The following is a 27989-nucleotide window of genomic DNA, read 5'->3' as shown; positions in this document are numbered from 1 at the left end:
GGGGATACAGACAACTCTATGATCCACATCTGCCTGGCCAATGGGCTTTAGTTTAGCCTTCCCTTATAAGGGTTGGCATTTCCTGTGTAAAGGAGAGTAGGAGAGTGGAGGAGGAGAGGAGTAAAGGAGTTGAGTTCAGAGTTCAGAGTGAAGAATCCGCAGAGGAGTGAGAGCAAAGATGAGAGAGAGATAAGAAAAGCATGAAGTAACCCCAACTAATAGCAAGCCTTTACTTCAGCCTTGATCAGAGAATTCCTAAAGGACAATTCATTATCTTCTGGCGAGAAGCCACAAATCTACCGACACTTCAGTAAGTGACTTTAATCTCAAGCCTAATATAGCGCAGACCTAAAACTCCTAGTCCGGCCGTAAGAGCCAAGCATATATGCAATATCAAGTCCAGGCACTGCAAGCTGTGGGGTCCTCTAGAGACTGTCTGTTTAACCTTTGGGAGAATTTGGTTGAGCGCTGTGGAGATTGTACCACCTATCTTCAAGTTAGTAAAGCCTCCGCTAAACTTCAACCTAGTGTGGAGTCAATTCTTTCCTTGCTAGCCTCTGGGGAGACGGAGTTCCCCGGACCTGTAGTACCCCGGGAGATACCAAGACTACAGTGGCGTCACGTGACATTAAGGGTTAATACCATCCGACCCTGGGTTCATGACCCCCCCAAGAACCAAGTAGCTAACCCCAGCGTAGTAGGCGGTCACGGGTTTCACTCGTGGTTACCACATTATATATATATATATATATAGATATATGAAGGGGAAATTGAGTGCTTAGAGGAATATATAATAGATTAAAAAAAAAAGATGAAAAATATATGAAAAATATATTAATATTATTAGTGACTGTACTAGATGATACCCTATGAGGGGACCAAAGTGAATAAATATATATATATACGTGAAAAATACATACGTTGAAATGTAATAAATAATAAAAAGGGAAATTCATGAAATATCAAAAATAAATGACGACAAACATGAAAAATATAAGTGAAACAAATTAATATATAAGCACATCTATATTACCAAAGTGCAAGTGCTGAGGTGCAAAAATTGTACAACATATAAAAAGTTTTTGTATCTGATAGGGTAATTTACCGTATTTATCGGGGTATACCACGTACCAGCCTATAACATATTTACCCAAATATCCTTGGTAAAATGAGGGTGCGTGTGTGTGCATGCGTATACCCCGATACACCCCCAGGAAAGGCAGGGGGAGAGAGGCCGTCGCTGCCCACTTCTCTCCCCCTACCTTTCCTGGGGTCTAGAGCCCTGCTGCCGCCGCTTCTCTCCCCCTGGCTGTCTGCGCCCCTGCCCGTTCTCTCCCCCTGACTATCGGTGCCGGTGCCCCATTGACGGCGCCGATAGCCAGGGGGAGAGAAGGGGCAGCGGCACCCATTGCAGGCGCCGCTGCCCCGTTGCCTCCCCCATCCCCGGTTGTTTAATTACCTGTTGCCGGGGTCAGGTCCGCGCTGCTTCAGGCCTCCGGTGTGCGTCCCATGCGTCGTTGCTATGCACTGCACGGCGTGACGCAATGACTAGTGACGTGATTGCATCTCGCAGCGCATAGCAACGATGCAGGGGACGCACAACGGAGGCCTGAAGCAGCCCCCTGTCTGTCGGCGCCGCTGCCCCATTGCCGGCGCCGCTTCTCTCCCCCTGGCTATCGGTGCTGGCAATGGGGCAGCGGCACCGATAGCCAGGGGGAGAGAACGGGCAGCGGCACCGATAACCAGGGGGAGAGAAGGGCCGTCAGAATAAGTGCAGCTCCCAATTAATACACTAATCCGAGGTTAAATTGGATAGGCACCTATACCCTAGGTGCAAGAGGAAAAAGTTCAGTAGCAAAAATATTTACCCAAAACCTCAAGGAGAGTGTATATAATATTAATATTTATAATGAATGGAACAGACCGTGCTTCAATTGACAGTAATATTTATTATAATATCACATCAATTATAAAAATTAGATTAAGATGATCCCCTCACAGGGCCCTATGGGATCAGAAAATAAAGTAAAATACACTAAAATAATTCCTGATGCCTCTAATGTGCGTTCATATAGCAGATAACATATAAAGATATCTAGCAATAAATGGTTCCCTGTAAGAGTGTGAGTGTAATAGATCACAAAACTGTTCTTTCAATAAAGATGAATGGCAATTAATATGAATAGCAGTTGTTATGGAACAATGTTGCAATATTGTCCTTCTGATATGAAAGTGTATCAGGATTACAGTATTCACTGAAAGCAGAGATATTAAAAGTTCCAGCAGAGTAAGATGTAATAGAAAGTCTGTGGACTAAACTGCCGATATTTGCCTGCGCTGGCAGGCGCTGACTAGAGATATTGCCGGTTATAATAGCAGCTGGTCCGAACTGCACCGGACCCGTTATTTAGGCTGCCCGTCTGTATGCACAAGATTATAGAAGCGCTTTAAGAGTAGAAGTTATGCGCTCACCGGTATCCGATGTTAGGCAGTCCACGTTAGTATCCGATCTGGGACAAAAGCTGTTTGCTAGTTCTCTGATGCACTCCAGTAGTCGGCCTCGTGGAGTTGGCGTGTGACGTCACTGGGAGCTCTGCTGGAACGACGGCCTCACCGGAGTGAAGATGGAATAGGAGCCGTAGATGTTGACCGCATAGATCCTCTGCAAGGTATATTGAATTAAAACTGCAACTGCCAAGTGAAAAGCCGCACATATAGATGCCATCTGCTTCCTGGACGCGTTTCAGGGTACTGGAATATCGACCCTTTCTTCAGTAGGAATAACTGGCATCACTGTCCATTAGCTGCTGGCGCACACTGCAGGTGTGCCGTCAGCACCCAGAAACATCACAGTATCAACTGTAAGGGCATCAACTAGCAATATAAGACTAGCTCCGGAGGGAGCAGTCATATAAAAAATACATATACTGCTATACTGTAAGCAAGACAGTGGTTACAAACAGTGGATGGTGCTGTGCTTTTAAACTTTGATACTCCTTATAATTTAATTACAATAAAAGTTAAGTTTTAGAGGGAAGGATAGAGGGATTAGTGCCCTCTGGGCACAATTTTTGTTGGTGTTGTATTAGTGTACCCCACCTTCCCTTAGGGGCAATTGATTAGTTGGTTGGTTTGATTGGCGCTATATGCGTCTTTTGGACCCTATTCCCTCCTTGATTAAAAGAAGGAAGGGTTAATAGAGTATGGAAGGTTTGTTATCACAGTGGCAAAACCTTGAAAACCTTCAGTCTGAAGCCTCTCAGGTGTTCTCAAGAGAGAATTTACCCATCCATCATATTGATATTAATTCTGCATTTAAACAACTATCAAGGACTTTCAGATCCCACACTAGGTCGTGGTGGGAGATAGCCAGCTTGGACGCCTATGTCCAAAAACGTATTGTGTATAGAGGGTTAAGGATTCATATCAATCCCCATTCACACACTGAAGATGCAGAATTCATAAGGGGATGGGAACAGCTTCTAACTGAAAACTCCCTGAGGATGATGACATAGCTTCTTGATTATGAAAAAAAGTATTATAATAAGATTACTGAACAACTAGAAAAGGAAATCTCTGAAATCAAGACTTTTGCATTAGTGCCTGATTTTGTGAGGTTGGAGACCAACCTCCAAAAGAACATTGAAAGTTATAAGAAAGAACTTAAGGAGAAAAAACACAGGAAGTTTATTAGAGATAGCACTGACTTTGAAACAGGCAGGATATATAATCTCAAAACTATTAATAGACCACCTAGAAGAACTGCTAATTTTGGTGTATCTGATAGTGACACCTCAGAGACTGACAGTTCTGTGGGGGGTGGTAGTACTTCCTCACGTACAGGCACTAAGCGAAAAAACGCTCCTAGGAGGAACTTTAACCCCAGGAAGACACCTGCACCGCGAGCGGGACCAGGGCTTGATACAATATGTCATCAAGCCCAAGTAAATTAAAATCAAAGATCTGGAGGGTCTGCAATGACACCCAGTCAGAGTGGAATGAATCTAAATTTTGCATCTACTACCTTCTCCTCAGTACCCTCCTTTACATTGGGGTCAGAGACCAATACAGTAGCAAGTACTGGCCAGAGTGGAATATCAGGTGTCCATATAAGCCAGAATGCAGCAGTGGGCCCTCCCCAGATGATAACACCAGGATTTACACCAGCACCATCATTATGTGGCCCTCCATCAGCTGTGGGTTTTTTAGGCATGCGGAGGCAGACATGATTCTGCCTTTGGGGACAGAGATTACTGACCATAAAGAAGATGAATTACAAATCATCAATTTATCTGATACCCTGCTTACTGATAATCAAAAGAGGGTTTTGGCTAAGGGCCTCTCCTTTTCCCCAACTCCATCCTTTGACCTGTTTACGCGGGTAAAGGATGTTAATTTATTTGCAAGGAAATTAGCACTACACAAATATCATGCAAATATGGTAGATAGTGAGATGAATACCCGTTAATCAGTGGCTTTGGAATTACTGATAGGTTTATTGGAGGAAAATGAGGTGGGCCCCAGTAATCCAACTGCACCACTATCCTCTCTCAAGTTAAAAAGTAAGAATACGCCACCATTCTCCCAATACAACTGTATTGAGAGCTTTGTTAAACTTGTTACCCAGGATTTAATTAAGATTAAATCTAGGAAAGGGAGAAAAAACCCTAAATTTAACTAAATCAGAGTGGGAAGCCCTTAAGACCTTGCAGACAAATGGTGAAATAAAAATTAAACAATCTGACAAGGGCGGTAACGTTGTAGTATTGAACAAAAAGGATTATGTTGCAATGGTTAATAGATTACTAGAGGATAAGTACACCTATGAGGTGCTCCCGAGGAACCCCACGCGAGAATATCTTATTGAACTTCAAGAATTACTGAGAGATGTCTTACAAAAAGGCTTTATTACTGAGGAGGAATATAAGGTACTGTATAATCCAAACCCTGTAACAGCAACCTTCTATGAACTCCCGAAGGTGCATAAGCAGGTCACTCCCATACCAGGTAGACCCATCGTATCGGGTAACGACAACTTGACCCAGGAATGTAGTAGATATGTGAATGAGTTACTTACTCCCTTTGTGAGTGCCCTTCCCTCATTCTTAAAAGATACTAAGGACACAGTATGTAAACTAAATAACACTGTGGTGTCCAATCACACTTTTTTGGCTAGCCTGGACGTGGAGGCCCTATATAGAAACATTAAACACGATCTAGGTCTTAAAGCGGTGGCACATTTCTTAAAAGTTAAAGGTATACACTTTCACCCACATAATGGATTTGTACTGTCACTTCTTGAGTTTGTCCTCACACACAATTTTTTTACTTTCAATGGCAAATTTTTTCACCAAATTAAAGGTTCGGCTATGGGCACGGTGTGTGCACCTACATATGCTAATCTTTTTCTTGGTTGGTGGGAGGACACAATAGTATTCACGGAGGACAATGATAAATTCACTAAACACATTTCTTTTTGGGGCCCTTTTATTGATGATATTTTAATTTTATGGGAGGGTGATGGTAATCTTTTTCACGATTTTGTTTCTTCACTTAATAGGAATGAGGTAGGGATGCACTTCACTTATGAGCTACACGAAGACAAAATAAACTTACTGGATTTAACCATACAAAAGGATGGAAGGGGTGGCCTGCATACTTGCACATTCAGGAAAACAACTGCCACTAATAGCCTGCTCCATTGGAACAGCTGGCACCCCCTACCTTTAAAAAGAGGGATGCCTACTGGCCAGTTCCTCCGCATGCGGAGGAACTGCTCTGAAGAGGGTACCTTCGAGCTAGAAAGCCAGAAATTAAGTAAACGTTTTGCGGATGGATACAAAGGGCATATAGACGGGCAAAGGACAGTTCTCGACAAGATCTTCTGAGAAATAGTAGGATGGAGGGAGGAGTGACAGGACGTAGAAAAGAAATGAGATGTATCGGAACATTTGATGATAGGTCCGTAGAAGTAAATAAGGTGTTAAAGAAGTATTGGCCAATTTTGTTGGCTGACAAGGATCTAAGTGAAGTATTAAAAGAACATCCGAGTGTTACATATAGGCGAGGTCAGAACCTCAGAGAAAAATTGGTTCATAGTCATTTTACAGCAGAACCAAAAAAGACCTGGTTACAGAACCCCAATTCTGGGACTTGTCCATGTGGAAACTGTTCCTTTTGTGTCTATCTAAAAAGGAGGAAGGAATTCATAAAACCAGCTGATGATAGGAAGTACCAACTGTTTGATTTCATTAACTGCCGAAGCCAATAATCTATGGGGCATTATGTTCTTGCCCCCTCCTGTATATCGGTAAAACGATACAGGAGCTAAGACGCCGAATATCGAAACATGTGAGTTGCATTAACACCCGGGCAGAGACTCCTCTTGCCAGACATATTTGGCTTAAACATAAAGGAAATCCGAGGGACCTACAATTTTTCGGCCTACGACAGATTAAACTGGGACCAAGAGGAGGGAGTTTAGATAAGATATTGATGAAGGAAGAAGCTAAATGGATTTTTTGCCTAAACACCTTGAATCCTGGAGGCCTAAATGAAGGTTTTACACTTACACCATTTATTTAGTATTATTTTGTACATACTGTATATATATGTTTAGCCGCAATTAGATATTGGAACCAATTAACAATCACATGTTAACAATATTTATAATGAAAGAGAGTTATTACTGAGCAATTGACTAATGAGATAACCACCTGTAAAAAATGAAATAAAAAGAGAGAATATATGGAATACTTACCTATAATTTGATTGGTGGGATTGCCCTTGACACCTATGGGACATGGGGTGCATCCATGGACCTGGAACACAAATATTAATCAGTCATCAGGATTCAATATAAGTATATAGAAAGTAGATAGATAGCATCACTTGAATGGTGCACCTGTAATCTAGGACCTAAAAGAAGTATGGACACTTATAAATGACCATAAATAAAGCCATAAGATAACACAGTGGATTACGTAGAATGAGGAGATAGGTGATCCTGTATAAGAATAATATATCTGACGGATAGTGTTATGATAATGAAGATTCTGAGAAATTGATTGAAGTGGTGGCATAGATACCTGTATATGAGTTTCCTGCTTCAAGTTTGAGCTGCGGCAAATTTTCCGCTGCAGCGCAAACTCCTAGCGGGAAACTCATCGTAAAACAGCCCATGTGAATGTCCCCTAAAAACACTACACTAACACATAATAAAGGGTGAAACACTACATATACACCCCCTTACACTGCCCCCCCCCCAATAAAAATGTTAAACGTATCATACGGCAGTGTTTCCAAAATGGAGCCTCCAGCTGTTGCAAAACAACAAGTCCCAGCATTTCTGGACAGCCACTGACTGTCCAGGCATGCTGAGAGTTTAGCAACAGCTGGAGGCACCCTGTTTGGGAATCACAGGCATAGAATACCCCTATGTCCACCCCTATGCAATCCCTTTAGAGCCCTGTTGTATTTCAAGGCAACAGTTTAGGGCCACATATGGTTTATTTCCGTACTTGGGAGAAATTGCATTGCATATTTTGAGGGGCTCTTTCTCCTTTTACCCCTTTTGAAAAGGAAAAGTTGGGGTCTACACCAGCCTGTTAGTGTAAAAAAAAAATTACACTAACATGCTGGTGTTGCCTCATACTTTAAAAAAAAAAAAAAAAGGAAAAAAAGGCCCTTCAAAATTTGTAGTGCAATTTCTCCTGAGTACAGAAATACCCCATATGTGGGCGTAAAATGCTCTGCAGATGCACAACAAGGCTCAGGAGTGAGAGCGCACTATGTACATTTGAGGCCTAAATTGGTGATTTGCACAGGGGTGGCTGATTTTTCAGCGGTTCTGACATAAACGCAAAAAATGAATACCCACGTGTTATCCCCATTTTGGAAACTACACCCCTCACGGAACATAACAAGGGGTATAGTGAATCTTAACACCCCACAGGTGTTTGACAAATTTTCGTTAAAGTTGGATTGGAAAAGGAAAAAAAATTTTTTTTCACTAAAATGCTGGTGTTACCCTACATTTTCCATTTTCACAAAGGAAAATAGGAAAAAAGCCCCCCAAAATTTGTAACCCCATTTCTTATGAGTGAGAACATACCTCATATGTGGATGTAAAGTGCTCTGCGGGCTAACTACAATGTTCAGAAGAGAAGGAGTGCTATTGGGCTTTTGGATAGAAAATTTGTCCGGAATTGAAGGCCACGTGTGTTAACAAAGTCCCCATAGGAAACTACACACCTCCCGGAATTTAATAAGGGGTGCACTGAGCATTTATGCCCCACAGATGTCTGACAGATTTTTGGAACAGTGGTCTGTGAAAATGAAAAATGTAATCCACTGTTCTGACACCACGGGGGGCTTTGTAAACGCATATGGCCCCCAAATTACATTCCAGACAAATTCTCTCTCCAAAAGCTCAATGGCGCTCCTCCTCTTCTGAGCACTGTAGTTTGCCAGCAGTGCACTTGATATCCACAAATGGGGTATTTCCATACGCAGAAGAAATGGGGTTACACATTTTGGGGCATTTTCTCCTATTACCCCCTGTAAAAATGTAAAATTTGGGGAAAACCCAGCATTTTAGTGAAAATATATATATTTTTTCATTTACACATCTGACTTTAACAAAAAGTCGTCAAACACCTGTGGGGTGTCAAGGCTCACTGTACCCCTTGTTACGTTCCTTGAGGGGTATAGTTTCCAAAATAGTATGTCATGTGGGCTTTTTTTTTGCTGTTCTGGCACCATAGGGGCTTCCTAAATGTGACATGCCCCACAAAAACCATTTCAGCAAAATTTGCTTTCCAAAACACAAATGTGACTCCTTCTATTCTGAGCATTGTAGTTCGCCCGCAGAGCATTTTTACATCCTAACCTTGGGTATTTCCATACTCAGAGGAGATGGGGTTACAAATTTTGGGGGGCATTTTCTCCCATTACCCTTTATAAAAATGGTAAATTTTGGAAAAAAACTGCACTTTAGTGAAAAAATCTCTTTTTTCATTTACCATCCGAATTTAACGAAAAGTTGTCAAACACCTGTGGGGTATTAAGGCTCCCTGGACCCCTTGTTACGTGCCTTGAGGGGTGCAGTTTCCAAAATAATATGCCATGTGGATTTTTTTCTGCCGTTCTGGCACCATAGTGGCTTCCTAAATGTGACATGCCCCCCAAAAACCATTTCAGAAAAACTCACTCTCCAAAATCCCATTGTCACTCGTTCCCTTCTGAGCCCTCTACTACACCTGTCGAACACTTGACATACACATATGAGGTATTTCCTTACTCGAGAGAAATTGGGTTACAAATTTTGTGGGGCTTTTTCTCCTATGACTTGTAAAAAAAAAAAACTGGGTCTCCAAGAACATACGAGTGTAAAAAATGAAGATTTTGAATTTTCTCCTTCACTTTGCTGCTATTCCTGTGAAACATCTAAAGGGTTAACACACTTACTGAATATAATTTTGAATACTTTGAGGGGGCAGTTTTTATAATGGGGTCATTTGTGGGGTATTTCTAATATGAAGGCCCTTCAAATCCACTTCAAAACTGAACTGGTCCCTGAAAATTTCCGATTTTGAAAATGTTGTTAAAAATTGGAAAATTGCTGCTGAGCTTTGAAGCCCTCTGATGTCTTCCAAAAGTAAAAACATGTCAACTTTATGATGCAAACATAAAGTAGACATATTGTATATGTAAATCAAAATATAATTTATTTGGTCTGTCTATTTTCCTTACAAGCAGAGAGCTTCAAAGTTAGAAAAATGCAAAATTTTCAAATTTTTCATGAAATTTGGGAATTTTTCACCAAGAAATGATGTAAGTATAGACGAAAATATACCATTAACATAAAGTAGGATATGTCACAACAAAACAATCTCGGAATCAGAATGAAAAGTAAAAGCATCCCAGGGTTATTAATGCTTAAAATGACAGTGGTCAGATGTGCAAAAAACGCTCTGGTCCTAAAAGGAGAAAATGGGCTTGGTCCTTAAGGGGTTAAGTAATAGAGCCATGTGCCATCAATTTATGAGAATTAAGCATTAGGCTAGGTTCACTGTGAAGAATTTCTGGCTGGAAAAATTTGGGTCTGAGATTCCGAGTGAGCCCAGCACTGACTGAATCAGTTGGCACTAGGACCACACAGACATTGTCGTTCCCATGGATGGCATTGAATTTTGTGCGAATTACCCATGGAAACTCCACTGCTTAAATTCGGTAGTGTCGACTGGTAGCAGAATCCTATTGACAGCTAGTAATTTATAAGCGAACCTAGCTTTACCGTTTCTTCATTCAAGGAAAAAGCTGGTAATTTAAAACTACAATTTACATACCATAGAGGAAAGAAAATAATGCTGCTATGAGGCCCAAAGAGAAATGGCTGAGCCAATCCCCTTGCTCCTGGGAGGCAAGAATCTTCACAAGACTCGACTCCCTAGAGGAACTAGCAAATGGGGGAATTGGCCAAAGGGTCATAGAAAAGCCATGAATCCTCACAAGACCCCCCTTCTTAGAGGGACTGTATTATGAGCAAATATGGGGGAAATTGTCTAAAGTGTTATATAAAAACCACGCAGAAAGAAACAAATGCTAGATTGTTTTATTCTGTTATAATGATCAATAGTTACAAAGATAATCCTGGGAAATGTAACTCCCGCCTCTAGCACAACCCTCAGGTCTCCTAGGAACATCCCCAAATTGCCTGGGAACACGTGAAAAAAAAAGAAATGCCAAAATCTGCCCATCTGTGACAGTCTGCCCACTATGCAGAACCCCCATCATATTATGGGTCCCATTGTGGATCCCATGAATCCGAAAAACTGCTGATGTAAGTGTGTTGCTGTTGATTCAGTAAAAGTGGTATTAAAGGACATTTGTACTGCATGCATTTTACATATTCCTTTGCCCGAGCTGCAAAAAACAAAACAAAATAAACTTTGACTCATCTTCCTACGTTCCCCCGTTGCTCTGGTACCGGCCTCACGGTTCTCCGTGGAAGACCTCTTGCTGCTTCCTGGGGACGGTGACGTCCCAGAGCCGTCAGTGTTTCACCGTCCGCAGTGATGTCCCGCCTCGGCCAGTTATAGGCTGAGCGCACTGTCATGTAAGGAGCCGTGCAGAGCCTATCACGGCCAAGGTGGGACATCGCTGCGGCCGGTGATTGGCTGATGGCTTTGTGACGTCGCCATCCCCAGGAAGCAGCAAGAGGGCCGCAGCAGAAACCCGTGAGGCCGGTATCGGAGCAACGAGGGAACGTAGGAAGGTGAGTCAAAGTTTAGTTTGTTTATTTTTGCACCCCAGTCACAGAAATATGTAAAATGCATCAGTACAAAGGTCCTTTAAGGAAGGAATGGTGAGCGCTGCATCTATATTCTATTGACATTGCGTTTATATTAATGTATTACAGCCACAAATTTTGGCCTGACTGTGGGTCAGATGACAAAAACTGACAACTGTGAGTTCAGATCATCAGAAAGCCATGGTTAGGCTGGGACTTGGGGCCATAATACAGACCCATAAATGCATCCGTATTATGCAAATGTGTATGTAGTGTAATGGTCATGTATTCTCAAAAGCCTATATATACAATTGGGAGAAAGTGTCCAACATTGTTTGGAGCACATTGCTTGGTGAAATTGTTGTTACTCTTCAAGATCACACAACCATTTCCAAAAACATATTGGGGGGATTTCTTCAAGACACCCCCAACAATCCTTCTATACTGTAAAAAAATGTAGGTGGCAGCATTGTTTGTTCTTCAGATGAACACAATTTTGGTGGACATTGGAAATCATCAAATCCTTCAACGTACTGGAAACTATCAATAGTCTGGAAAATACCCACGTCCGACTGTTACGGGAAATTTTCTAATTTCAGACACTAAAACTGACAAAGAATAGTTAGAAATTGGATCCCAAAACCGCTTTACAAACTTTCAATGCTAGAAGTTGAAGGCAATTTGTCACTAGGGAGGAAGCCATGGAACAGGAATTTACCTCTCATAATGTTATTGCAGATCACAAACATTATGATTGATGGAAGTGGGTTGAATAATGGAAATTTAAACTGTGTTTAGACAATATAGAAAAGAAGATGGGTAAAACTGTTGAGGATGGCTGTGAGAGTGCGGGGTCCACAAAGTTGGCAATAAGGGTAAACTACTCATTCAAGAGACCTGAGGGTTCACATAAAGTTTATTTGAAGAGTCTGTTTAAGAAGCATTTGAATAGTTTCCACATCTAAATTCCACATGGAAATCTGTGCATTTTTTTTTAACATCTAAACGACACAGGGCATTTATGTATATCCTGGTTGCGGTCCGGCGTGTACGAAGGGCGTTCACAGCTGAGCACACTTCATACCCAGTAAGTACTGTCTGCTATCAACATCAGGGGCTTACTACTAATGCTGGCCATCAGCATTGCTGCCAATAGCTGGCATTAAATGTACAGATGCCGATATCAAAGTTGATTGTAGCATGTTAAAATGTTATCCCCTATCCAAAGGATAGGGGATAACATGTCTGATCTCGAGGGGGTCCGGCTCAGGGACCACCGCGATCTCCGGGCTGGAGCTGCAGCGTTACGGTCAAAGAAGTTTGGGGCTTCCCTGATCAGGATTTCACGCCACGCCCCCTCCATTCAGGTCTAGGGGAGGGGTGTACACGGCCATCACGCATCCTCCCATAAACATGAATGGAGGGGCCTTGGTGACTGTGTTTACCATTCACCTGGCACGGAGCGGAATTCGCTCCGTGCACCTGATTACATGGGTCCCACTGCGACCATTTAATAAATTCAGTGCTCCTACACATTACCAGCACACAAAAAAAAAAAGTGTAAAAAAGGCTTCACTTACAGCTACAATGATAAATGCCCCCAAATGTTCCTGCATTCTTCTGCTCGGTTGGGATCCCAACAGTTTAACTCTATCGATCATGTTTTTATCCCTTACTCTGTGGAGGATGATTTCCCTCTCTTACTCTGTGGAGGATGATTTTTGGTCCTCTATCTGTCTTACTGCGGAAACCCACTGAACAATAGTAGTCTACCCAATGACTACTGCACGTCACAGAACATTCATATGAACAACACTCTCCCAAAGAAGTCAATGAGTTGTTTGATGAGTTTGTAGTAAAGCCCTGCTGTACATAAAATCTGGACAGCTCAGGTAAGATACTGTCTACTACTCACCCCTACAATCACACGAAGAAACTCTATAAAAAAAATTATACAATCAGAAACTAAAAACAGATGCGAAAAAAATCTGCATATGTTTTTACTCTCTTTTAAGATATTCTTGTAAACATGAATCACAGCGGATTTACCCAAGCATGACTTCACATAGCTATTAAAAAATATTTTTGCATCTTTAAATTTTAGGATACAGTGAAGATGCAAAAATAAAATAAAAAATAAAATAAAAATACAGGTGCACTTTAATGGCTTCTTCCAAAGTTCCCTATGATGTGAGGCTGCAAACATTTAATAGCTCACTTCATGTTGAGTCGTATTTTACTGACGATTTCCCATATCTTTATAGCAGCAGTAAGTTCGGGGCTCTGGGGAGCACTGTAAATTGATTTGTCTAGGTCATATATAGTGTCTAGAATGGTACATTACTTCTGCATTTGTACTATATTACAGTCCTTGGCAAAAAGCAAAGCCCCCATGAGGCGCGTTGGTGGAACAAAGCCTATAGAATTTACAAGAGGTCTCCGGATGTGCATTGTAACACAAAGTCTATTATTATAAGTGATAAAATATGACCTAATATGCGTCCGCACGGATCTGCACCAAGCTCCATATACATTAACTATCACTGACAGAATGCAGGCGGAAGCAGGAGGGAAATTCTTTGTAGCTAGACCGCTAACCGACACGTGATTAATACCGCAGACTGAAGTGTGTGTGGTTTTCATTTTATCATTAAACCAGTGTAAAAAGGAATGGAAAATACAATTCTCGATCCATAATTGGGTTACGGGCTTTAAATAATCAAGTATTACGTACTAAAATGGGAGGAAATTGCCTTTTTGAATTTAATAAACACATTTCTGTGCTAAATTCGGAGCTGTGTGCGGTAAGTTTATGAAGTCAAGGTTAAAGCCAATGAAGTGTAAATTAATTCACTTCATTGAAGGAGTTGTTCTGTATCCTCTATTAGAGATTACTTAGAAGAGGGTCCTCCTCACAAGAACAACCCTCCTATGATCCAAATTGGAGAGCTGCTATCAAAGGGGGGCAGTGGTGGACACAGGCAGCAGAGGGTCCCTGTGCAAAGTACCGTATTTTTCGCCCTATAGGACGCACCGGCATATAAGACGCACCCAATTTTAAAGGTGCAAAATCTAGAAAAAAAACATTCTACACCCAACAGTGATCTTCAACCTGCGGACCTCCTGATGTTGCAAAACTACCACTTCCAGCATGCCCGGACAGCCGTTGGCATCTGGAGGTCTGCAGGTTGAAGACCACTGGATAGGAGGTAATACTCACGTGTGTCCGCCGCTCCGGGCTCGTCACCGCTACCCTGGATGTCGCTCCATCGCTGTCGCTGCGTCCCCGGGGTGTCCCCGACGCTCCGGACGTCTTCTTCCCCGGGATCCACGCTCTCCGTTGCCGTCATCACGTCGTCGTCATCACGCCGCTACGCACGCCGCTCCTATTGGATGACGGGACGGCGTGCGCGACGACATGATGACGTCGAAGGAGGGCGCCGCCATGTAGGGGATGCCGGCACGGAGCAGACACCGAGGAGGCAGGTAAGGGCCCTCCCGGTGTCCTGTAGGCTGTTCGGGACGACAAAATTTCACCGCGGCGGTCCCGAACAGCCCGACTGAGCAGCCGGGTTACTGTCACTTTTGCTTCAGACGCAGCGGTCAGCTTTGATCGCCGCGTCTGAAGGGTTAATACAGGGCATCACCGCAATTGGTGATGCCCTGTGTTAGCCACGGGTCCCGCCAGTTGATGGCCGCAGGGACCTACCCTACAGGTGTGTATTCGCCATATAAGACGCACCAACTTTCCCCCCCCAGTTTTGGGGAAGAAAAAGTGCGTCTTATACGGCGAAAAATACGATATGTGCTTGGGCCCCCTATAACCTAACCACACCTTCACCCTGAAATATATAAAACTATACTAATCCCTTGCATATAGAGTCATTATATCCATATAATGCCCATACAGCTATCCTGCAAGGACTCCTTTCTGCAGAATCTGCCAGACAACCCTCATAAACTCCATGCTTTTCAGCATCTTTCTCACGTGCACAGAAAAAACCTTGACAATGCCCCAAATAATAATAATGGGGGAGATTTACCAAAACCTGTCCTGAGGAAAAGTTGCCCATAATAACCAATCAGATCGCTTCTTTCATTTTGCAGAGGCTTTGTTAAAAATGAAAGAAGCAATCTGATTGGTTGCTATGGGCAACTGGGCAACTTTTCCTCTGGAGAGGTTTTGATAAATCTCCCCTAATGTATCCCCTTGATGTCCTGCACTGTAATTTTCCCACCTTTTTCACCCTACCCAATAAGAGTAGGTAGTGGAGTTAGGTGTGTGTAGTTAAGTAGGTAGCCAACACCCCCCCCCCCCCTCATTAAGTAGATAGGTTAGAGTGAGGGGGGAGGGAAGACAGTGTGGGGGTAGGGGATGTGCATGGCAGTGCTGCTGCAGTGAGGAGTGCAATGAGGACAAGTAGCCTATCACTCATGGGGCTTCAGGAGGCACTTTGTACATCAATTGGGAAGACTGGGAAAGCTGGGTGGCATGCAATGTCCTCTAGTGTTCTCCCATAGGGTACTCCATGCATGAATCAATTGGGAAGACTGAGAAGGCTAAGCGGCATGCAATGTCCTCCAGTGTTCTCCTAAAGGGTATTCTATTCTGTGCATCAACTGGGAAGACTGGGAAAGCTGGGTGGCACACAATGTCTTTTAGTGTTTATCCATAGGGAATTTTCAAGACGTACGTATTCAAGGTCATTAAATGGGAACCTTAATCATTTACTTTCAAAAGACAACATTTTTGTCTCGGTCATGTCACTTCCAAAATATCCCTGTTTCCTCCTCCTGCACATAAACCGCAGACGAAAGACACTTAAGCAGCTAGAATCTCACACATCATTACCCTTTCCAGCTTTCGAATTTTAGTTTACTTTTGTTTTTGTTACCTGTGTTTATCAATTTCATCTTGTTTTCTTCTTTTTTCCTGCGCAACATGCAAATGGCCGTCAAGGGAAATTATCTTAGTGATCTGTCCAACTGTGCTGCTATGGCAACAAAGAAATGACTTTGTGGCCTTACTCATAAACTGTTTATCTGCGAGCCTCAGGGAACTATGTATTATAAAGCTGGCAAATGCCTTCTTAGCGCCACTAATTTTTCCTTCCATTTGCTAGACTGTTTATCTCCAGAGTTCCAGTGTTGCATTTCGGAGACCTGCATTCAATTACTGTCCCTGTATATTTTATAGGGCTTTAGTCTTAACTTTTCTCCCCAACAACGTGTTGTGATAGACAATCCGTACAGGCCAGACTCAATGTCAACAAGACTTTACATCAGCAAATCTGTTTTTTATTACTTTATTCTATAACTCATGTTTAATGTTCTTAAGTTTAGACTTTATCTTTGTATGAAGAAACTAAATAAAACTGTTATCATCAAAACAGAAATAGTGCCCTTTAAAGAGTAAGTTTATAAAAGGGCATTTACTTTCTTCCGCAAACAGCGCCACTCTTGGCTATAAGCTGTTCCTTGTGATGCAGCCCAAGCTGGTTTAGATGACATTAACCGGGATGCTGCTAATTCTATAAGAAAAGAGCCAACCACTTTAACCCTAAAGGACATATAATGTACAGTAGGTGTAGTTGTTATTTACAGCTGACACCCACCAAAATCAGTTTTGAGAAAACTCTGATCCTGGACATTTGACTTCCTAGATACTATAGTCAATGGTGACTGTAGCAAGAAAGCGGTTACACAGAGGGGTGGCATGATCTGTAACTCAACTGCCCTACTGCAAAGCGTTTTGGTTACATAGTTACAGAGTACGTTTGAAAAAACACTATGGGGGAGATTTATCAAAAGCAGTGCAAAGGAAAAGTTGCCCAGTTGCCCATAGCAACCAATCAGATTGCTTCTTTCATTTTGCAGAGGCCTTGTTAAAAATGAAAGAAGTGCGCTGATTGGTTGCTATGGGCAACTGGCCAACTTTTCCTCTGTCCCCCTATGTCCACCAAAATCAACCAATGAGGTGAAGGGAATGGGTATGGGTGGATGAAGGGGAGGGGTATGGGTGGATAAAGGAAAGGGGTATAGGTTATTGAAGGGAAGGAGTATGAGTGGATGAAGGAAAAAGGTATAGGTTAATGAAGGGGAGGAGTATGAGTGGATGAAGGGGAGGAGTATGAGTGGAGAAGAGGAGGAATATTAGTGGATAGAGGGGAAAGGTATGGGTGGATGAAGTGAAGGGGTATGGGTTCATGGAGGGCAATGGGTGGATGAAGGAGAAGGGCAATGGGTGGATAAAGGGAAGGGGTATGGGAGGATGAAGGGAAGGGGTATGGGCAGATAAAGGGAAGGGATATGGGAGGATGAAGGGGTATGGGTGGATGGAGGGGAAGGTGTATGGGTGGATGGAGGGGAAGGTGTATGTGTAGATAGTGGGGAAAGATTTGGATTGATGGAGGGGAGGGGTATGGGTTGATGGAGGGTTCTATAGTAGTTAATATGAAAAATCAAAAACATTTAAATTTCCTGTTACTTAACCCCTTAACAACTGTGGGTACAAATCATTGTGCCATTAAGGGTGTATGGCGTGGGCTCGCATCAAGAGCTATAAACCCTTCAAAACTGACAGCGGTGACATTTAAATGTACCCTGGTGGTCTCTGTTCCTGTACCGGTCACAGCTCTGGGATTGATAGAGCCTGTCTTCAGCAGGCTCTATCAATTGAGTGCAGAGCACACAGATCAATGAAGTTAAATGGAACTACATTGATCTGTATGAGGAATCTAATGGTCTAGTGGTTTAACCCACATACATTAACCCCTTCCATATCAAACGTTTACCCCAATTTCCATATAAACAATATGTAAACATATTAAAAATAAATACATTCGGTATCGCTGTGTAATTGCCCAAACTATTAAAAATATAACATTATTCATCCTGCAGGGTGAACCTTGTAAACGTAAAAAAAATACCAAACCCCCGAATAGTTTTTTCTCATCATACCCCAGAAAAAAATGAAGTAAAAAGCGATCAAGAGTCTTATCAATACCAATATGATACCAATTAATCTACAGATCGTGGCGCCAAAAATGAACCTGGAAGACAAAAAAACTAAAAATAGGTCCTGGCAAACAAAAAAACAAAAAATGTATAGTGGTAAGAAAATGGCAATAATTTTTTTTCTTTCCTAAAAAGTTTCGGATTTAGGATAGGTTTAGAATATAAAAATGAGTAAAACATGATGCAAACTATACAAAATGGATATTTTTTAATCATGCTACCTAAAGTATTAAGATGACATGTTAGTTTGACCCCACAGTGAATTATGTAAAAAAAGAAACCTCCCCAAAAATTGCTCTTGTTTTTTTCAGTTTCACCTTACAAATATTTTTTAAGAGTTATGGCTATTAAAGGGCGAGAAGGAAAAAACGAAAGTGCAACAATGACAGCACGCAAATTGGCCTGGTCCTTAAAGGGGTATTCCAGGCCAAAACTTTTTTTTATATATATAAACTGGCTTTGGAAATGTAAACAGATTTGTAAATTACTTCTATTAAAAAATCTTAATCCTTACAATAGTTATTAGCTTCTGAAGTTGAGTTGCTGTTTTCTGTCTAGCTGCTTTCTGATGATTCACATCCCTGGAGCTGTGCAGCTCCTATGGGGATATTTTTCCATCATGCACAGCTCCCGAGATGTGACATCATCATTGAGCAGTTAGACAGAAAACTTCAGAAGCTAATAACTATTGGAAGGATTAAGATTTTTTAATAGAAGTAATTTACAAATCTGTTTACGTTTCCGGAGCCAGTTGATATATAAAAAAAAGTTTTTGCCTGGAATACCCCTTTGAGGGGAAAAGTAAATGTGTCATCACATAATTACCTGTTACTTATTGTTTAAGTTTTTATGTTAACCAAGTTTAAAAAAAAAATGCAGATTTTTCCCTAATTTTCCATTACACTGCTTATATTTTAAAACAATCCTGAAATCCATTGTGACCACTAGACCTAAAACTTAGCTAAGACTTCATGTTCTGTACACATCATTTCACAGTAAAGCTTTTCTTCTCAACACAGACAGGAGTACAGTGAAATGTGACACTGTGAAAAAGATAACACTAGATCCACCACCATTCACAGCAGAGCTCAGCTTCCCTTCTATGTAGAATGACCTCTGAAAAGGTCACAAAGACAGCAATGTTTTCAATTCATGTTAATGGCACAGACCATGTCTATTGTTCTCTGGGTCCATGGGTAAAGTATATCTCTAAATGCTGTTAAAACAGGTCCCATTCACTTTGAAAGGGGTCTGTTAGGGTTCTGCTAGATGCTTGTTATTTTTCATGATTTTAGCAGAGAAAAAAAACTGACATGCAGAATTGTCTCCTCAACAAATACAGCTGACAGATTGATCCCTGAACTTTTACTAGGGCTTTGTACATATTACAGTCGTGCTGCTTCTATGGCCTGAGTTTACAGTAATGTTGCTAGGGCATTTGCATTACTCACCATGAGCTAATGAGCTATGTCATTTGTGTGTGTATATATCTCAGTAACGCCTATTGTTATGTGTTACTGCTTTCTAATGTCAAGTAGCAGTGTGAAAGAGAAGGCTGCATCTTTGAGTAGTTATGACAAGTTGATTTCATTCTTACTATGTATGTGATAATCCAGGGCCAGGGGTTCAATATAGTGTAAAGAATGTATGTTTATATTTCCTTTTGCTATGACCTAAGAATCCAGAACTCGAAGGTTATTACTAAGATGTGATTACTAATGACAAAGAAAATATCCGTATATGAATCCAAAATTTTATTAAAAGAAATGTACACATACAGTACATTCAAAAACATGGAAAATATCAGATACTGTCCTCCAAAGACACTTCTCCAATGGAGAATGGAGCTAAGGAGGGAAGGCTCAAATTATAAAAATATGGATACATAAGGACAAGTAAACATTCAAAAAGTGCAAAAATGCATCAATATCACAGTACAGCATAGTCACCAACAGAGACCCAATGTCTCTCCAATCAATATTAAGAGTCATATTACCAAGTGGTATGAGAAGTGTCAGGAGCGGGCGCGTGGCTTGGCAGCCGACTGAGATGGCCGCATAGCTCCATAGCTCCGGTGCCCAGCGACAAGAAAAGTGCCTAACGGGCATTAACCTGCCTCATCTGTCACATACCGGCAGTGTAATCCCTCCTGACCGCGATGTCGTCCAGATGGAGGAATAAACCGACGGGGAGACCCAAGAAACTCACCGATTTCTATTACTCTCTGAGGAGCAGCGCAGTCCAAGATGGCGCCGGAAGGCCGCAGCTCAACTCCTCTCCACCTTCTCCCGCTGGCGGAAGTCAGCGCTCATCCCGGAGAGACGGCTCCACTGCAGTGAGGACTCGCAGCTACTCCTTCTCAGCGGTGGAGATCCGGAGTGAACAGGAACCCGACATTCCCCTCATGGTGCAGGACGCTGGGATCGCAGCCGCGACACAGGTGCGTTCCTCCAACAGGGCCTCACCTACTCCCTCACTTTCAGGCAGCCCAGCTAAACAACGCCCCAGGCTCTCCCCGTCTTCACAAGAAGCAGGGACGGCTGCAGACCACCGTGGGGGTGACAATATAGGGGACCCCTTTTTACACTTACCGGCAACTGAAGCACCGGTCACAGAATGTTCACTTAAGCAGATGCTGCAGGCTCTTCATTACTCGATCCACAGCAGCCTCCTGGTCACCTTACAACCTTTGCAAACCTCTGTTGCTAAGCTCGAGACAAGGGTAGATCACGTAGAGACTAAAATGGCAGAGCTTGCCGGCTCTCATAATTCCCTCATAGATGCTCACTATGATTTGGAGGATGAGGTGCACTTCATGAGAGCAAAGCTAGCGGATATTGAAGATCGCTCACGTAGAAACAACATTAAACTCCGGGGGGTCCCCGAGGATGTCCATACCAAGGAACTGATTCCTTATATTCAGGACCTTATTAAATCTATCGTTCCTGACTGTTCACCGCGAGACTTGCTAATTGATCGATCTCACAGGGTTCCCAAACCCAAGCATCTACCTGAAAGTGTGCCCAGAGACGTATTGGCCCGCATTAATTTCTATCCCATCAAAGATGCCTTCATGTTGCGAGCAAGAAACAAAGAGACGCTCCCAGCGAAATTCATTGGGATCTCAATTTATGCAGACTTATCTGCAGCCACGCTGAAACTTAGACACAGTCTACTTCCTATTACTCAAGCATAAAGAGCCAACACTGTTCCCTACAAATGTGGCTACCCCACTCGCCTTTTAATCCAATTTCATGATGGGACCCACTCCATTAGATCCCTGGATGAAGGAATGAAATTACTACTTAAATGGAACATCCAAGTTAAGAACACCATCCTCCCAAGCACCAAAGGTTCCTCCTGATTGGCAGATTGCCGACTCCGCACGCAGAGGGCACCGGTGAAGACATATTATGGCACCTCCTGAGATGGTTTTGCTCTCTACTACATCCTGATTGATTCACCCTCTTGGTTGGCAGATGAGGAACTGTTCTTCCCCCCACAGAGGATGACCACAATGTGTCATCCATTTTCTTCTTGTTCCGGGCTCCTGATACCCAGTGGTGCTCTTTTTCTGTTTTTCTCTGTTTGTTCGTTCTGTTTGTCTGTGTTTTATTTCAGGTCTCTTGCAGTATATGCGGATCTGGATCTTCATCGTCGTCTTAGCTGGACTTTCTCTTCTGGGCTGTGCCGGGACGAATCTCCACATTACCGCATTTTAAGTGACTTTCTATGACTATTAAGGTGCTATCTCTCAATTCTAACAGCCTCAATACCCCTCAAAAGAGGGCTCACCTCTGGTCTGAGGTGGGTAGGGTGGGGTGCGACATCCTTACTGTACAGGCGACACATCTATTGGCAGCTGATGCACACCATGTGCGCAGTCCGTCCTTCCCACTTATCTATCATTCGCATCATGTGGCGAAATCTAGGGGTGTCCTTTTGGCTGTTAATAGTTCCGTAGCTTTTCAGGAATTGTCCGTCACGTTGGACAGAAATGGGAGATATGTAGTACCAGTGTGCCTGTGTAATAATATAGAATATACTATTGTGTCCATTTATACTCCCAACAAAGGACAAATGCGTTTTTTACATAAAATACTCTGCATTGTTAACAAGTGTAAAAAAGGTCATGTTATACCATGTGGAGACTTTAATGCTGTCTTAGACCCCCAGTTAGACTCCACCTCAACTAGTCTTTATACACCGGTGTCTCTCTCCACGCTGCTTCATAGAGAAAAATTGTACGACACATGGCGTATTATGCATGCATCTGAGCGAGATTATACATGTTACTCCCCTACCCATAATACTTATTCGCGTATTGATATCTTTATAGTAAGTGAACCTCTTGAAGTCCACCAAATTTATGGATGCCACATGGTCAGACCATTCACTGATTCTAATGGAATTGCATGAAGTGGAATCCTCATCGCAGACATATCTGTGGCGCAGCAACCCTTTTTTAATGCATCACTCTCAATATGGGGGTAAACTGGAGAGAGACTTGGTGTCTTACTTTGCTACTAATGTCACACCTGATGTAAACCCTACCATTATCTGGAACACCCATAAGGCGTTCATAAGGGGCACTTTCATAAAGTTGGGTCATGCTTACAAAAAACAACAATTTGCTTTGCTTGACGGTCTTTTGGCTGAACAACAAAACATGGTGCATCCGTCACAGGCCTTAGCAGAAAAATTATGAATAGTATGCGCCACCATAAGGGAGGCGTTAATAGGTCAATATGCCAAATCTCTTTTAAAAACTCAATCCAAATACTAGTTTTGAGTGAACCAAACCTATAGAACCCGAGTTCGGTCAGAACTTTGCTAAAAGTTTGGTTCTGCACAAACTTGAACTCTGGGTGGTTTGGTTCAGCAGAACCTGCTAGAATAACATCAGCCACATGGCAGAAAGGAGAATGAAAGATCACATGACCCCAGGGTAGCCCATAATGCCTTTCAAAAAGCTCTCCATCCAATCAGAAGGCAGTATAGGGGTGATGTCATAGCCACTGCTAAAGCCTATGCACAAAGCTTCACCAGCCATTAAGAGATAGTAGGTGTTAGGAGAGGATTTCTGTGAGAGACACAAAGCAGTAACCAAAACCGATAGGAGTAGAAGCCACATATAAAATAACTAGCTGAGTACCCGGCGTTGCCCTGTTTTCCCTTTCTAATCCTTGTTGGGAAGGAAAATCAACAAAGGAGGAAGCTTTTGACTTCATATCCCATCCTCACATATTTTTGTCATATCCCAACCCTATATCCCGTCCCCATATCCCTTCCTCATATCTCAACCTCATATCCCGTCCTCATATCTCAACCTCCTATCCCGACCTCCTATCCCAACCTCCTATGCAGACCTCCTATCCCGACCCCCTATCCTGTCCTCCTATCACGACCTCCTATCCTGTCACCCTCTCTTGACCTCATTTGCCATCCTCCTATCCCGACCTCCTATCTTGACCTCCTATACCGTCCTCATATCACAACCTCCTATCCCGTCCTCCTATCTCAACCTCATATCCCGTCCTCATATCCTGACCTCATATCCCGTCCCCATATCCCATCTCCATATCCCGTACCCATATCCCGACCTCATATCCCATCCTCATATCTCGACCTCCTATCCCTTCCTCATATCCTGTCCTCATATCCCGTCCACCTATTCCAACCTCCTATCCTGACCTCCTATCTCAACCTCATATCCCGTCTTCATATCCCGTTCTCTTATCTCGACCTCTTTTCCCATCCTCCTACCCTGTCCTCCTACCCTGTCCTCCTATCCTGACCTCCTATCCCGACCTCCTATCCCGACCTCCTATCTTGTCCTCATATCCCTTCCTCATATCCCGTCCTCATATTCTGACCTTATATCCTGACCTCATATCCTGTCCTCATATCCTGACCTCCTATCCCGACCTCCTATCCCGACCTCATATCCCGTCCTCCTATCTCGTCCTCCTATCCCGTCCTCCTCTCCTGAACTCATATACCTTCCTCATATCCTGTCCTTATATCCTATCCTCATATCCGGACCTCATATCCGGTCCTCATATTCCGTCTTCATATGCTGTCCTTATGTCCCATCCTCATATCCTGTCCTCTACATACATTTCCTGTAGATTTGCATGGTACTTTAAACAAAAATCCTGACCCTCACAAATGGGGATAGTTAAGGGTTAAATTAACTATCCTATATTTTAAGTGGACAAATAAGTAACATGTGACCAAGTATTATCAAAATATCTCCAGCCGTTTGGAAGTTATGCAATAACTAGTAAGTAATATTTCCCATAGACTTGTATGGGACTTTAAACAAAAAACCCTTTTCACCCCCTTAAGGGTTGAATTTCGAAAAATTCTTTCTTTGTCCTCCTCCAAATCTTAAAAACAACACCTGTGAAAAAATGTAGCTTTCTAGGTCCAAGGGTTTAGGCTGGGCGTTGATGAGTCAGTGAGTCAGGCCTTCTCTTCATATATATATATATATATATATATATATACATATATATATACAGCAACAGAAGGCTACCTTATCGTGGTGGGACGGTCCAAGCTATTTGACCGCCGGCGGAGACAAATTTGCGAGCTAAGTGCCTCACTATTTCATAGTTTCACATTTGCATCTATTACACCATAGCTGTATAGCTCTCCATGTTTTAACTGCATATTCATGTTGCACCTATATCCTTGTGCTGGCAGTGTGCTGCTGCATTCTTCTGTTGCTGTATATCTAGCCTAGTAGCGTGCACCTGTAGGCCAGGTCCATATAATAGTTTGGTATCAACTAAAGTGCTGGCTGACTTATTCTTTGTCTGTATTACATATATATATATATATATATATATATATATATATATATATACTAGATGAGTACCCGGCATTGCCCGGTTTTCCCTTCCTAATCCTTGTTGGGGAGGAAAATAAACAAAGGAGGAAGCTTTTGACTTCATATACCGTCCTCATATATTGTTGTCATATCCAAACCCCATATGCCGTCCTCATATCCTGACCTCCTATCCTGACCTCCTATCCCGTCATCATATCTTGACCTTCTATCCCGACCTCCTATCATGGTACTCTATCCTGTCCTCATATCCCGTCCTCATATCTTGACCTCCTATCCCGTCCTCCTATGCCGACCTCCTATCCTGTCCTCATATCCCATCCTCATATTTCGACCTCATATCTCAACCTCCTATCTCGATCTCCTATCACGACCTCCTATCCCGACCTCCTATCCTGTCCTCCTATCTTGACCTCCTATCTCGACCTCCTATCCCGACCTCCTATCCCGACCTCCTATCCAGTCCATCTATCCCGACCTCCTATCCCGACCTCCTATCCCGTCCTCCTATCTCGACTTCCTATTCCGACCTCCTATCCTGTCCTGCTATTTCGACCTCCTATCTTGACCTCCTATCCCGACCTCCTATCCCGACCTCCTATCCCATCCTCCTATCCTGTCCTCCTATCCCATCCTCCTATCCCATCCTCCTATCTCGACCTCATATCCCGTCCCCCTATCCAGTCCATCTATTCCAACCTCCTATCCCATCCTCCTATCCTGTCCTCCTATCCCGTCCTCCTATCCCGACCTCCTATCTCGACCTCCTATCTCGACCTCCTATCTCGACCTCCTATCTCGACCTCATATCCCGTCCCCCTATCCAGTCCATCTATTCCGACCTCCTATCCCGTCCTCCTATCCCGTCCTCCTATTTCGACCTCCGATCCCGTCCTCCTAATTCGACCTCCTATCCCGTCCTCCTATCCCGTCCTCCTATCTCGACCTCCTATCCCGACCTCCTATCCCGAACCCGTAATATGTGTACCAGGTATCGAAATATCTCCAGCCATACGGAAGTTATGTGGGAACATACATTTCCCATTGATTTGCATTGGACTTTAAACATAACCCCCCCCTGGCAAATGGGGGTGAGTAAGGGTTAAATCACCTATACTATGTTTGTTGTTGACATATAAGTAACATGTGTGCCAAGTTTCATGTTAATATCTTTAGCCATTTGGACGTGATGCTGGAACATACACACACACACATACATACATACATACACACACATTGGCCCTAATTTATCAATCTGTCTGAGACAGAAACTGAAGTGATTTTCCCAAGCAACCAATCACAGCTCAGCTTTCATTTTACCAGAGCTCCCTAAAATATTAAACATGAACTGTGATTGGTTGCTTGGGAAAATTACTCCAGTTTCTGTCTCAGACAGATTGATAAATCAGGGCCATTGAGATATATACATATATATATATATATATATATATATATATATATATATATATAGTAGAGCAGCAGAGAGTGTTCTGTATCTGTACTATCAGTGAAAAATAAATTTTTAATCAAAAATAAGTGCGTCAGTTTATTTTTGCTTACACTAATGGTGAAAAAGCTGCATACAGACTTGTGTGTCACTTTGGTGAACTTTCTAGAAGACCATTGCTGTAGCTACACTCCAAAATTGTTTATTTTTTGTCAACATGTAAAAAGTCATTGCTTCTTCTGATACCTCTGTGTGCATATAAACACCGGCAGGCACCACCCGTGTTTCTATAGCTAAACATGTTGCCATAACTTTAATATCAAATGTAAAGTAAAAGTAAAAACTGTTCAAAATTACTTAAATACCCTCCTAGGTAACCTAGCAGTATTATACAAGGCTTTTTGGACTTTTAGACAGTAATACATACAGGTTTTTGGGCTATTGGTGAATTACAGGTTTGGACAGAACTAGTTCAGTCAGAATCAAACTTTTTGCCAAAGTTTGTCTAATAAAGAGCACCGGAGCTCTTACGCTTAAAGGGGTACTCCGGTGAAAACCTTTTTTCTTTTAAATCAACTGGTGCCAGAAAGTTAGACATATTTGTAAATTACTTCTATTAAAAAATCTTAATCCTTCCTGTACTTATTAGCTGCTGAATACTACAGAGGAAATTATTTTCTTTTTGGAATTCTCTTTGATGACATCACGAGCACATTGCTCTTTGCTGACGTCATTATAATAATAATAACTCTTTATTTAGTGTTGTCCTTAGTGGGATTTGAACCCAAGGCCCCAGCACTGCAAGAGAGCAGTACTAACCACTGAGCCACCATGCTGCCCTTAGCATACATCTGCTATGCACGGTTGCTAAAATGGACAGAGATGTCAGCAGAGAGCACTGTGCTCGTGATGTCATCAGTGTTCCATAAATGAAAGGAATTTCCTCTGTAGCATTCAGCAGCTAATAAGTACTGGAAGGATTAAGATTTTTTAATAGAAGTAATTTACAAATATGTTTAACTTTCTGGCACCAGTTGATTTAAAAAAAAGGTTTTCACCGGAGTACCCCTTTAAAGGGCCAGTGCTCTTTTAATCAAGTGTCTACACCTGCACCCTGTCCTTAAATATCAGCTCCTCCCTTGGTTCCCGGACGGATATTTGGTTACCTTGTGCCATAGTAAAAAGCCCTGTGTTCCTGTTACCGTATACCTGTTCCTTGCTACCTTACCTACCCTGCACCTGTGTTTCCTACCCTGACCTTCTTCTATCTTGCCACATATTGCCAGTCTCCTTCAGTGCCACACCTCCTCCCAGCTACCTGTGTGGACGGGTCGTGCCGGGGTGTAGTGACCTGGGTGCCACCTGCTGCAGCAAGA

General features: G+C 42.5%; 1 long non-coding RNA gene across 1 annotated transcript; it reads right to left on the bottom strand.

Moving 5' to 3' along the window:
* Nucleotides 1-2249: 2249 nt before the first annotated feature.
* Nucleotides 2250-17915, bottom strand: LOC130293869 (uncharacterized). Its single transcript, XR_008848321.1, has 3 exons — nt 17896-17915; nt 6761-6821; nt 2250-2662 (listed from the first exon to the last, which is right to left on the bottom strand). It is a non-coding gene; the product is annotated as an uncharacterized LOC130293869 (long non-coding RNA).
* Between the last annotated feature and the right edge of the window lie 10074 nt (nt 17916-27989).

Source organism: Hyla sarda, chromosome 1 (genome assembly GCF_029499605.1).
Source record: "Hyla sarda isolate aHylSar1 chromosome 1, aHylSar1.hap1, whole genome shotgun sequence".
Lineage (NCBI taxonomy): Eukaryota > Metazoa > Chordata > Amphibia > Anura > Hylidae > Hyla > Hyla sarda.
The sequence above is the reverse complement of the archived record's forward strand: the minus strand, read 5'-3'. Positions and strand labels throughout refer to the sequence as shown.